This window comes from Chiloscyllium punctatum, chromosome 9 (assembly GCF_047496795.1).
Source record: "Chiloscyllium punctatum isolate Juve2018m chromosome 9, sChiPun1.3, whole genome shotgun sequence".
In the NCBI taxonomy this organism is placed as follows: domain Eukaryota; kingdom Metazoa; phylum Chordata; class Chondrichthyes; order Orectolobiformes; family Hemiscylliidae; genus Chiloscyllium; species Chiloscyllium punctatum.
The window spans coordinates 25872224-25885988 of record NC_092747.1 but is presented as its reverse complement, the minus strand read 5'-3'; the positions used below and the strand labels follow the sequence as shown (position 1 = coordinate 25885988).

At 36.3% G+C, this 13765-nt stretch overlaps 1 protein-coding gene across 3 annotated transcripts in view; it reads right to left on the bottom strand.

Moving 5' to 3' along the window:
• Window positions 1-2422: 2422 nt before the first annotated feature.
• The window catches only part of fam168a (family with sequence similarity 168 member A), a 116069-nt gene continuing 104726 nt past the window's right edge, over window positions 2423-13765 (bottom strand). For all 3 annotated transcript variants that reach the window (XM_072577076.1, XM_072577078.1, XM_072577077.1), the window contains one exon: window positions 2423-8025. The gene's annotated coding sequence lies outside the window, so the exon portion shown is untranslated. The remainder of the gene's footprint in view (window positions 8026-13765) is intronic.

Genomic DNA, 13765 nt, shown 5'->3' with positions numbered 1-13765 from the left:
TGTAACTAGTGAGTTGATGAGGGAGAGCTAGTGGCTGTGGTTTATTTGGACCTTCAGAAGACTTTCCACACAATCTCACATAAGATATTAATTTTACATGTTAAAGCACATGGGGATAGCATATTGAGATAGATTGAAAACTGGTTGGCAAACAGAAAACAGAGCAGGAATAAACTGGCTTTATTTCCCAAATGGAAGGCAGTGACGAGTCGGATACTGCAATGAACAGTGCTGGGACCCCAGTTATTCACAATGCGTATTAATGATTAAATGAGGGAACTAAATATCACCAAGTTTGCAGATGACACAAAGCTGAGTGGGATAGGGAGTTGTGAAGAGGATGCAGGGATGCTTCATTGGATTTTGGACAAGCTAAAGGCAGCAAATTGAATTTTCATTTTTATTGCTCAGGGATTGGAGCTGAGAAATAGCAAGTCCTATCACAATTGCACAGGGTGTTGGTGAGGCTTCACCAGGTGCACTGCATAGTTTTGGTCCCCATAATTTAAGATAAACTGGAGGCAATTCGAAAGAGATTCACTCAGCTGTTTCCCGGGATGAAGATGTTGACTTATCATGAATGGTTAAATAGGATAGAACTTTATTCATTATAGTTTAGAACAATTGCGCGGGTGTATGTGTGTGTCTCTCATTGGACATGCAAGATACCAAGATTCCTTAATGGGGTAGATGATGTTGACATAAAGCTCCTAATATTGGGAGAATCTCAAACTAGGGGACATACTTACTGAATAAGCAGACACTAATTTAAAACAGACATGTGAAGGAACTTCTCTCAGAGGGTAATAAATGTCTGTAATTCTCTACCCAAGGGAGTTGTGGATCATATATCATAAAGTATTTAAAGAAGAAGTAGATAGTTTTTGAAATATTGGGCAGGTGAGGGCTATGAGGTACAAAAGTGGAATTGAAGTAGGTCAGACATGACCTTATAGAATGGCTGTGTGGGAGCTTGATGGGACAAATGGCCTACTATTTATGTAGTTAAGTAAAATGATTGTAACATGTAATTCAGAAGTGTGAGGAAGAGTAAGCGTGGCAATAATCGTAAAGTCATCATAGTCTTACCAGATTATAGGGGTGCTTTCATTACAGTGAAACACAGACAACGGGTGGTGGTTTAACCGGAGGGTCACCTCAGGCAAGGGTATGGTTGAGGAAGAGAATCCTTCATGATAATCTCAGGCAGTGCAGGAATTGAACCCACACTGTTGGCACTTCTTTACATTGCAAACCAGCCATTCAGGTGAGTGAGGACAGTATGAACTATAGCGTACAATGTTATCAGTGTACAGAAGAGGCTGTTAGCATACATACATTAATCTTTTAAAATTAGCAGGACAAATTGCAAAGTTATTAAAACACATAGGATCCTTGACTTTATTGATGATGGAATTGAGTACAAAAACAAAGAAGTTTAGCAGACCTCGATTAAGTCTGGTTAGGCTTCAGCTGGTGTATTGTTTTCAATTTTGGGAATCTCACTTGGGATCTTGTAAAGGATGCAGAAGAGATTTGTTAAAATAACACCAGGAATGAGAGAGCTCATTTATAAGAGAACAGGTCACTTGCTTACAGCAAAGATTAACAGGACCTTTTTTTTTCAAAAGAAGAGATTTTCAATATCTTTCACATTTTCAATATGAATTGTTTTGTGAGGATATAACATACTTCTAGAGGTACAAGTGTCAATATAAAACAGATTTATAGCAATTTACCAAAGCTAACATTAGGAAACTAATTTGCTTTGCACAGCAAGTTGCCTTGATCTGGGATATGCTACCTTAAAAAGGAGGAATCAGATTGAATCATAACACTAAAAACAGAATTAAATAAATACACAAACACAGGGCTCTGGGGGAAGAACAAGAGAGAGAGATTAATTGGCATACTCTTTTGACCAACTGCACAGACATAATGTGCTGAATGGCCTCTAACATTTCACTGTAATTTAAGTGCATGCAAAAGTGGGCCTGTACTCTCAGACAAACAATCCCAAGCACTTGTCAGATTAAGTACTTTGCCTTTAATTTTGATAAATTGAGGTGCGTGCATTACAAAATAAATGCTCTGACATTCAAATAGTTTGTTTGGTGGTGGCATTGAGCAAATACAAGTACTCCATTTCCAGTACTAGTTTGGATAGAGAATTAAGTGGTATGTCTTTACCAATTCAAGATTTAAGACTGGTTCTGAATTCCTTATTACATTTTGGGAGGCTGTCATTCGTTCTCAGACAAAAAAAACTCTATGCTTATTGATTAAGAGGTTTTAGAACATAGTGCAGATCTGAAACTGATAAAGGTTTTATGAAAAAATGATGCAGACCCTAAAAGCTTTCTGATTTTAAATTAGATCAATTGTTCTGCCACTTTACACAAAACATTAAACACCAAATAAATCAATTTTTTGTAAACATTTTAATTGTTATTGAATGTTCTACATCTTACAGTAAATATACAATTACAAACTCTTGGCTTAATTCTGTCACTTAGATCACTAACTGATCTTTTCCAAAAAACAAAATAAAAAAAACAGAATTACACTTCATAGTCACAAGTGTAAACTGTGGGTCTTTCAGGTTCCATAAGTAACTTCTAATCTGCGTTATTAAAACACTTGCGTTCTATGAACTATGCTTGGAAGACAATGACATTTCCATAATTCTCTTCTTGCTTTATTAGTGTTCCAATAGAATTCAAAATAAGGAAGTCCAAAACTGCAATTGAAATACAGTAAAAGGAAAGCCCACAGACTTGTGTTCTGAAATGCTCCCTGTAGCTCAAAGAAGCATCCAACTTCAGTTAAACCATAAAGTTTTTTTTTCTATTAAGAATAATAAACATCAATCATTAAACAACTTAAATAACACTTATGGTAAAAAGCGCTTAAATTACATATCTGAACTGCAAAGGTTTCCTAGGTTATCTTTCTTTAAAATACAGGAGCAACACTCGTACACACCGTTTAATCTCTCCTATTTAAATCTGATATTCTGAAGTACTTATGACATTGAATTGGGCCAGTACAACTATTAATATGCATTGTTCAAGTCTTGCATTACAGTACTTTTTAATCTAGCAAAGATGTACAAAAATCTGTTAAAAGGTCTTGTATAATCATAAATGAACTGGAAAACCTGGTTATGTTGAACAAGTATCCTTGTTATTTTGTATGCTTGTTTTTCTTGTGTCATACCGTTGCACACTGGTTGAGCTAAGCAATCCAGAACAATAGGGCTAACCTTAAATACACAAGTCATCTGGCAGCATCCAATTAGCCATTTAACGTTAAAAGAACAGTTTATAACTTCCACAGTTCAACTGAATTTAAGTTTCTAATGTTAATTCTGAAGTATTTGAAACATCATGCCAATTTTTAAAATTTGCATGATTATTCAGTATGAAAAGTCTTAGTCCAATTAAAATGCAAACACATTGAAATCTGGGCATCGATTTTTCTTTTCAAAATTACGGCAAAGTTAAAAAGTTAGAAATCTGATTTAGCTTGTGAGCTGGTAAGCAGGAACAAAAAGGAAAATATACATGAATGGCAACATCGCTGCAGGTTCAACTGTTAATATATACTCTGCAGCACAAAGTACTTGCATAACAAATCCACACAATAAGAACTTAGCAGGAAAGTCGTTCGGAACACTTCCAATACATTTTTGTTATTTCCAAACAAGATATTTTGTTCTTCTTGCAAAATCAAAGGAAATCCACATTTGAAAAGAATATAAACTGAGGGTGCAATAAAGTTACGTTTTCTAATCAACCTGTTCAGAGATGCTATTTCACATCTCTGAAGCAGGGGGGACTTGAGCTGGTTCAGAGTTAGGGACACTACCACTGCACCATAAGCATCACTGCTACCAGGTGTAACAATTTATACTTAATGCATTTTATATTTAATGAAATGTCGGCCTGATTCAACAGTCACAGAGAAAATAGGAATGAGAGTGCAGACTTTTATCAAAGTCAGAACCATCAAAGTTGGTGGTCTGTGATGAGATCATCACCCTATCTGTTGGCAATAGCAAAACATCTAGACAGCTTTCTAATAAAATACTGATCTGCCAAATGGTGTATCTTTGAGTGAAGTGTTCTGATGACCAGCAGTAATGTTGCCTAAAATCAACCAGTTATTTTTAAGGAGTAAAAGGCTAGTATTTAATAACTTTCAATAATTCCCATCTAAAAGATATCACCAACAATTATCTTTTGAAAAGTAACATGAATTATGGCCATCAAGATAACTAGTGCTGATAATGTACACTTAATTTCTGGTATCCAGTCTCAGTACTAATCACTGTGAGGTCAGGTTAAAAAAAAATCATTTGATGCAGAGTAAAGTACCCAAGCTCCTAAATCTATACCACTATTCCCTATGTAGTAGCATAACAGCTACTTGAGAAAGTTAGACACTGTAATTTTGTTCAAAATTTTAACCTACTTCTTCCTGAAGATGACTCAGTGAGAAGCACTAAGAAAGAGCAAACCATACATTTCTCTTCAAATGTGAAGAAATCAGTTAGATTTACAAACAGAAGAAAACCTAGCAACGTATATCTAAGGGGAAAGTCAACAAGGCTATTTACCAAAAAGATAAATTCCTATCAAATAAAATCAAATTTATCAGAATGTTTTGTAAGTGTTCCACTGTATACGTATTTTCTTACCATGTTTAGCTAATTTGTGCTAAATCTGAACCTGACCCAATCAAATGTGGCTGAAATATTTGTCCCTAGTTAACAGGTCAATTTAATTAAAGCGACTTCATTTACAAAGACATCAGCAACATAAAGGGCAGTGAGAACTCAGACCATTGCAATCAACTGGGAAATTAAGCTTCGTGATTCTAGACATAAACAGAACCTCTTTGAAGAATTACAACTTCTCACATCTTTAAAACCAGGTAGATCAACAGGACCAGTTAATGTCACACTAAATAGTTCCTATGTGCCAATTCAATTAATATAAAACTAATAGTGGGAATTCAACGTGAAAACAATTACCACAACCTCTTTGCATACTATACTTTGTACCAAACCAGATGCTGAAGTGTTTCCATTAATGTCCTGCAAAAATCTGATAAATTGCAGTAATATCAATGCCTTACTAGGCTGTGATGATGTGCTTATAATTTCTCAATGAGGTGAAATAAAACTTCACTGAAAAAAAACTACACACAAGACAATCACTTGCATTAACATTGGGTTTTTTTGTTCAGAATTGCTTTACTTCTATAGTAGTTGCTGAAACATTGGAATCCTGCAGTGATATTTCTTCTACTTTCAAGGTTGAATAGTAGAGAATATTTAGAAATCTGTACTTGCCAATTCTCTATAGCTCACCAGTTTCAATTTAAGACTATATTTCTATTTCCTACCAAACTGCGATAACAGAATTTCTGCATATCCAATGTTTGACATCTCTCTTGCTCTACTGAGCTGGACTGTTTCTCAGTCAGGATCTAGAATGTTCAAGTTAAGAACCACAAAACTTATCCCTCCCCATTCTGGTGGGACATGAGCACTTCTCTACTAATTAGTACTTCATTCTGGAAATAGTGAAGGATAATGTTTAAATAACCAGTATGAAATCTCTAACAGCATAGTAATGGAAAACTGAACATTCAACCCGTGCTGCATTTTTTGATGGAAATGGTCAGTAAAGTCCAGTAACCAGCAAATCCAGTTATTCACTGATAAATTAACTATTTGATTAAATCCACAGATAATGCCTTTAAGGGTTCCATACTTAAAATTTGGGTGATACAGCAAGTTTAGATAATGGGCCAAAGAGTGTTTGTTCTGGTATTTAACAATCTGGATTAAAAATCAAACTTAGCTTTTAAAAAAATGGATTAGTGAGCTCAAATTTTCAAATGGCATGTAGCTCAAAAGTGTTAACGATTAGCTATAAAGTAAATATGTCTGATACATGAGCATACTTTAAACTAGTTTTAAAACTGCAAACTAGAAACACTAAGACATAAAATCCCATCTTTTGCAACAATCTCGTTGAAGAGGCATATCTTATTTGAGAATGCAGATATACCAACTGCCCACAAATGTAAACAAACATACCTGCACATGACCATCTTAAAACATCAGCATTGAAAAGTATTTGATATTGCAGAATATACTCTTTCGCACCTTTACTAAAGGTTACATTTAGCAGAATGCTGCTCCATACAACTAAGATCTGTTAGGTTGAGATTGCAGTGGGTGCATATAATGCATCCACAATTATTTTTGGAAATTAACCACTAAATCTCTCTTTAAATTATGTGATCTGAACATAAAAATTTCTGCAAGAGCAGATTGTTTGAGTTTAATATATTTGATTACATTTCTATGTAAAATCTAGGTCTCATACAGCTTGTTTTTCAGAAATCAGTCTATTAAGCTAACCACAAACACAATACGGGTGTGTTTTTTATTTATATATATATATATACTCATGTATAAAGTTTTGTACCTGTTTAGTAGCATAGATTATTTTTATATATGTATTGTGCAACATAACCCAGCTTCTGTATTTTAACAGAATTCTGATATGTGGCCATTTCTAAGTTGGAGGAAAATATATGCTTCTTAAATCTCAATTTGCTTTACCTCATACCCTTGTCAGTGCTTTCCAGTCATATACATTCATTTCCGAAACCTTTACCATACGGGGCAGAAAGAGCTCACTGGACATGAATATTCACTCTTCTTTCAAAAATTTAAGCACACTGTTCCCATTCTGTGTGGATGGCATTGTCCCACAAATTCCTGTCAACTAAGACTTTGAGTTTTAAAGCTGCAGTATTATTCTAGCCAGGTCCTTTCATTAAGACAAGGGTAGTAAAACTCTGCATGAACTTCTGTAATTTTATCACCACTTAAAATTATACAATATTTAAATGTAATTTTACCTGCTTTCAAAAGATTGCAATGTCAGCTGATAACTTAAACAAGCTGACAACCAAATGATCTTAATAAGAGATACTGCTTAACAAAATATTTTAAAATTCCAAGGAGTTCAATTTTATCATAATGCAGCAAGATTTCACAGGTTCTCGGAGAAGCTTTGTTTTGTGAATCCAGATTTTGAGTCAGATCTGACAGATAGCTGAAGGAAGCAAACGCCATGACATTTCTAATACAGCCCAACCTGTATTTTGTACTTAAAGAACACAATGCTGACTTAATAGCTGTAAGGGATTGGTGGTGGGAAGAAATGGTACTCAACCAATCACTGTATCCTGAACAGAGATTCCGGCCAAACAATAAACAAATAATGTTGAATTACTTAAGTCAACCTAAGAATTCACTGCACTGTAGCATCGAGTGGAGTGCTCCATTAATTCTATATCCCTTTAAACCCTCAAAGCTTTCCTGAATTCTATCGTCAAAAACAAAAAAAGATTAAAGGCCATTTCAGTGGTGAGTATTAATTCTGATAACACTCAAATGTAACTAGAAAGACTAATGTCCAAATTGCATGTCTAAAATTTTATGGTTGTTAAAATGCAAGATCAGAATGTGCGAGATCAAGAACACTTACATATCAGATTAAAGAGACATAGCCAATTTTCTCTTTAATACTGAAGAATGTATTTATCTTCCTTGGCGTTTGGTGCATCATATTCAAGTTGGACTCATTGATTTAAATTTCAGTATAGACCTTATAAGATCGCAATAATAGAAGTGGTGAGACTCTCAATTTTTTTAAAAAAAGTGACATGTATTCTCACCATTGAATAGGCCTTTTTGGCCAAAGCCTTGCTAGTGATAACACATTGGTCTGAAACAATTTTGAGTAGCAATGATGGAAAAGAACTTAAACGAGGCAGAAATTTGGAGAAAGCAGCTTTTACAAAATAAAAACACTAACTGATGCATAAAGTGACCTTTGCACTTTGTTCTTGCAAACAGATTCGGTGCCATGTGGCTTCAATGCACAAGCACCAACGTAAGACTTGAGTAGTTGCATACAATGTCTGACTCCAGATCTGCAGAAAGATAAAAAAACCCCACAACTTTAAACCATACATATAATAAAAACTACTACTTTGAATTCAATTAATCACATTCACACTGAAAAAACTATTTTGGATGTAATTTATTTTATTATGAATATATCTTCAGTAAAACTGTAATTTCATGAAGTTTTATTTACAATTTAGTACTGAGATGTTAAAGGCCTAGCCTTAAATTCTAAAACAAAGAAATGTGGATGCTGGAGATCCAAAAACAAAAAAAAACAGAAATTGCTGATAAACTCAGCAAGTCTGGTAGCACTTTGAGAGAAAAGAGTTAATGCTTTGAATTCAGTGACTCTCCAGCAGCACTCTGAAGGAGGGTCACTGGACTCTAAACGTTTAACTTTTCTTCTCTCTCCACAGATGCTGCCAAGGCCTGCTGCTTTTCTCCAGCAATTTGTTTTGTTTTTAGGAAATGTAGATTTTGTACAATCCAAGCAAACTAACATACTAAAATGACTGTTAAAACAGTAAAGAGCCATAACATTAGTTGGTTAATATTAACCAGAAGAAATAAAGAGTAGATTAAGTACCAAATTTGCTGACAAGAAACAGACTGCTAAAAAAAAGGAACAAGTACAGCCAGAGGGATTTAATACAGAAATGCCAGTTGTCATTTAAAGTGGACCAGTGTAAGGGGATGAGACCGAGAAGCAGAACTTATAGTTGGGGTAGTAACATTTATATAGCATCTGTAAATAAATAACTGCAGGTTGCTTCACAGCAGCTTAGCCAGAGAAAATGAGGGCTTATTAGTATGAATAACTAAATCAGTTTTAAAGAAGAGTCTTAAAGCAGTGGGGAGGTTCAACAACAGAATTCTAGACATTAGGATCAATACAGCATAATACATGCTACCAATGCAGGAGGAGTGGAATGAGGAAGGAAGTTATGCAAACAAGCAGAGTTGGAGAAATTGAATGTTAGAGCTGGAGGAGCTTAGTGATATAGCAGGATCAGACCATGGAGAGATTGAAAAACAAGAATGATCATTTTAAGTTCAAAGACTTTGGTCAAACCCCATGTAGGTCAGGGAACACAGCAGCAATGAGTGAGCAGGATTTGATGCAGATTAGTATATGGATAACAAACTTTAGATGAACTCCAGTTGACGCAGGGCAAAAAATAAAAGACCGACCACAAGTGTATTGAATAGTCAAGTCTGGTGGTAGTTTAAAAAAAAACGCGTAGAGGCTTCAACACCTGATAAGATGCAGCGTGGTGGCGAAATTAATGCGGTGGCCAACGGAATTCTTTACGATGGAGAGGATAGGGACTTGGAAGCGAGTCAAATAGAACATATGTTCTTAATATCCTGCTTCAGCCAGAGGCAAATCAGGAGAAGGGGCACATTACACTTTTGCCATGCTTCAGCAAATATATTGCAAATTTACCATAAATTGAAGCCATGGAAAGCTGGGTATGCTTATATGGCAGAAAAAAGAAAATGTAAGATCAACTGGAAAACCTCAAGCATGAAGTTGATGCCAGCATGAAGTTGCATCTCCATTTATTAAAAGGTTGAAATATCATATAGGGTCCTAGGTGAGAGCATTGATTTCTAAAATGTTATTTAAAAATCATACACTTTGCTTAATGACAGTGCAAAGTCTCACTGCAGTAAGCTTCCTCCAAGGATGTTTTAGTTCACCTCAAACACAACCATGTGTGAAAGAAACTTCATACAGCTTCCAGCTGCAAATTAAACTGTACCTCCTGCAGTGAACACATGATTTGCCAAATTCTATACAGAATGAGTTCCAATATAAGATAATTAAGTCCTTCAACTCAAAGCGAATAGCCCTCAGTTGCTACAGATTTGAGAAAAGGGAAGATCTTCATGTATGGACTATTTAAGAATATTTTCAACCTGTTGGCAACTTGGAGTACATCATTTAGTTTGAATCAAATCTCAGTGCTATACGTGGCATGGTGTGAGAACCATTAATGTGCTGCACATATTTCATTAATACTGTAATATCACACTATACAATTTATAGGACCTTAGAATAGGAGGCCAATCAGTCGACAACACTGACATCAGCTCATTGAAAGTGTTATTCAATTCATTCCACCTTTCTGCAATTAATTTCTAACCCCTTGAAAACAACTCCAGCAAACTCCCTTTAGATACCACGGAGGTAAGATTACTGCCCTGGACATCAATAGCATATTTCACTGGGTGTGGCATTAGGTGACCTTAGCAAAGCTGGAATCGATGGGAATCAGAGGGAAAATTCTGTGAAGTCATACTTACAGCAAAGGAAGGGGATTGTTTGAAATGGAGGTAAATCATCTCTGTACCAGTACAAAAATGCAATAGTTCCTCAGGCTACTGTGCTGGACTCAACTTCTTCAACCAAGTTTACCTCCATCATAAGGTCAGAAATGGAAAAGTTCTCTGATGATTTCACAATATTCTGCATCATTTGCAAAGTTTCATTTACTGAAATATTCTGCATCCATATGCAGCAAGAGCTGAACATCACGAGGCTTGGACTGCTAAGTGGCAAGCAACATTCACACCATGCAAGTGCGTGACACTGAACCTCAATCAAGAATCGGTAACCATTTCTCCTTGACATTCAAGGACACCACCTATGGCTAACTTATATTCCCACTATCGATATCATAGGGGTAACCATTGACCAGAAATTGAACAGGAGAAGGCTTATAAATATTGTAGTATGAGAGATTGGGGAATTCAGCAGCGAGTAACTCATCCTTTGACTCCCCAAAGTTTGTCCATTGCCACAAGTGGAAAGTCAAGAGTGAGATGGAATACTCTCAACTTCCCTGGATGAATGAGCTCAAAACAACAGGTGGATATCATCCAAGATGAAGTAGACCACTTGATTGGCATCCCTTTACCACCTTAACCATTCAGTTCTTTACTGCCAAGAGTTGTAGGTGCAGTTCAGTAACTTTTAAAGGCTCCTTTGACAGCACCTTCCAAACTTGCAACCTCTACTATCTAGAAGGATATGGGCTGGAAATACATTGGAACTTAGAATCTACATGCTCACCTCCCCCCAGCCATATACTATAATGACTTTAAAAACATATTATAGTTCCTTCACTGTCAGTGAGTGGGAATAAATGAGTCATTTTCCAGGTAGAGAATAGTGGTGTACTGAAGGAATCAGTCTTGGGCCTCAGTTTTTCACAATATTTATATAAATGACTTGGATGAGATATCCAAATACATTATTGAGTGTGCTGTGAAGAGAATGCATGGAGGCGTCAGGAGTGATACAGATGAGTTGAATATGGGGGCAAACAAACGCTAGATGCAGTATAGAATGGATAAATGCAAAGTTACACACTTTGAATGTGAAAAACAGCAAGGCAAAGTATTATTTAAATGGCAATATATTGGGAAATGTGAATGTACAAAGGAGTCCAGTTGACTGGATTGTTCAGCAGTCAACAAAAGTAACCAGGTAGGTATAGTAAGCAATTATGAAGGCAAATAGTGGGTGAGCTTTCATTCTGAGAGGACTTGAGTTCAGAAGTAGAAATGCCTGACTGTAGCTGTAAAATGACTTTGATAAGACTACAAATGGAGTAGTATGTGCAGCTTTGGTCTCCCTACACCAAGACAGAACATACTTGCTATAAATGAAGTGCAGCAAACGTTCACTAGGCCAGTACTGGAGATGGCAGAACTGTCCTACTAACATAGAACAGTACAGTGCAGGCACTGGTCTCCTTTTTGTTCCTTAGCGGATTCCAAATGTTTCCTCATCTCTAAATGGCCGACTCTGTAATCCTTAAGCTGTGTGACTGTGATTCTAGACAGCTAGGAAAAACATCCTCCTTGCATCTACTCTGGCTAGGCCTGTTGTTAGAATTTTATATGTTTCAATCAGATCATTTGTAAAGTCAAAATGTAATCTCAGAGTGAAGAAGGGTCACTGAACTCGAAATGTTGACTGTTTCCTCTCCACAGATGCTGCCTGATCTGTTGAGTTTCCCCAAGTTTGTTTTCTCTCAGAGTTAGCATGGCTTTAACAAGGGTAAATTGTGTTTAATTTCCTAGTGTTCTTCGAATATGTAAAAAGCAAACTGGATAATAGAGGTTTTATAGATATAGCATTTCTGGATTTCTAGAAGGCATTAGATTAATGCCAAACAAAAAGCCAATATACAAAGTAAGATCGCATAGGAATAAAGGTAATACATTAGCTTGGATAGAGAATTGGTTAATCAAAAGAAAGTAGTGTCAAGATAAATGGGCCTTTATCTGATTGGCAAGCTGTAACTAGTGGGGAGCTACAAGGTTTGACCCACGAGCTTCAGCTATTAACAATCTATATTAATGACTCGAATGTAGGGATAGAACACACTACAGCCAAATTTGCAGATGACACAAATAGGTGGGAAAATAAGTTGCAATTAGGAAATATACAAATGGATATGGGTACGTTAGAAAATCAGGCCAATATTTGACATATGGAGTTCAAAGTGCATTGGTGCATTTTGGTTAGAAGAACAAAAAGACAAAGTATCTAAATTGAGAGAACCTTTAAAATACTTCAGTGCATAGGGATTTGGGTGTCCTCAAGCATGAGTCATAGAAACCTATTACGTAGGTACAGCAGGCAATAAGAAGGCAAATGAAGTTTTGGCATTTATTGCGAGAGAAATAAAGTATCAAAGCACAGAGGTTTTGACAGAATTGTATAAGGCATTAGTGAGACTGCATCGGGAGTACTGCATACAGTTTTGGTCCCTTTAGTTGAAGGAGGATGCAATTGTATCAGAGGAAGTTCACAGAAAGATCCCAAAAGTTCTCGATCTCTGGAATTAATTATGAGGATGGACTGAGTAGTTTAGGCCTATATGCTAGAGTTTAGAAGGATGACAGAAGGTCTAATCGAGGTATACGAGTAGATGCATAGCAGATGTCTTCCATTGAAGCAATCTAGAATAAAAGACCGTTAGTCTAGTTTTAGGCTAAATGGAGGCAGATTTAAAACAGAGATGAGAAGGAATTACTTTTTTCAAAGGGCCATGAATGGAATTCACTACCCCAGTATTGGATGCTGGGACACTGAATTTGAGAAGTTAGATTTTTAATTAATAATGACCTAAAGGGTTTGAGGGCAGGAAAGACAAAGATGACATTATTCACAATCATATTAAATGGCAAAGTAGTCGAGAGGAGCTGGATTGCCCACTCCTCCTCCTAGCTCTATGTTCATTTTTTCACTTAAAGGGTGGTCAACTTGTAGACTTCACCACCATGGAAGGCTGTGGGGGTCAGATCACTAAGTACATTCAAGGAAGAGACTGATACATTCTTTGATAACAAAGGCATCAAACATTATGGAGAGAGAGCAGGAATATGGCTTCAAGAGGATTAGCCCTGATCACTTGAATGGCAGAACAGGCTTGCAGGACTAAGTGGCCTATTGCACCTTGTTTGTAAAGGTCAAAATCCTGGGACTCCTTTTCTAATAGCACTCTGGATGGACCTGCATCACTTAGAATTCAATGGTTCAAGAAATTGGTTCACCACAACCTTCAAGGGCAAATAGGAATGGACAACAAATCATTGAGCCAGAGACACTCATCCTGTAAAAGAGTAAAAAGTTACTATCCCCAATCAGTTTTCACCAATCCTTCAAGGAACACATTTCAAAGGATAACACCTCGATCTTGGATGCTAACAGACTTTGGTGGTACATTGATCATAGACTAGTTA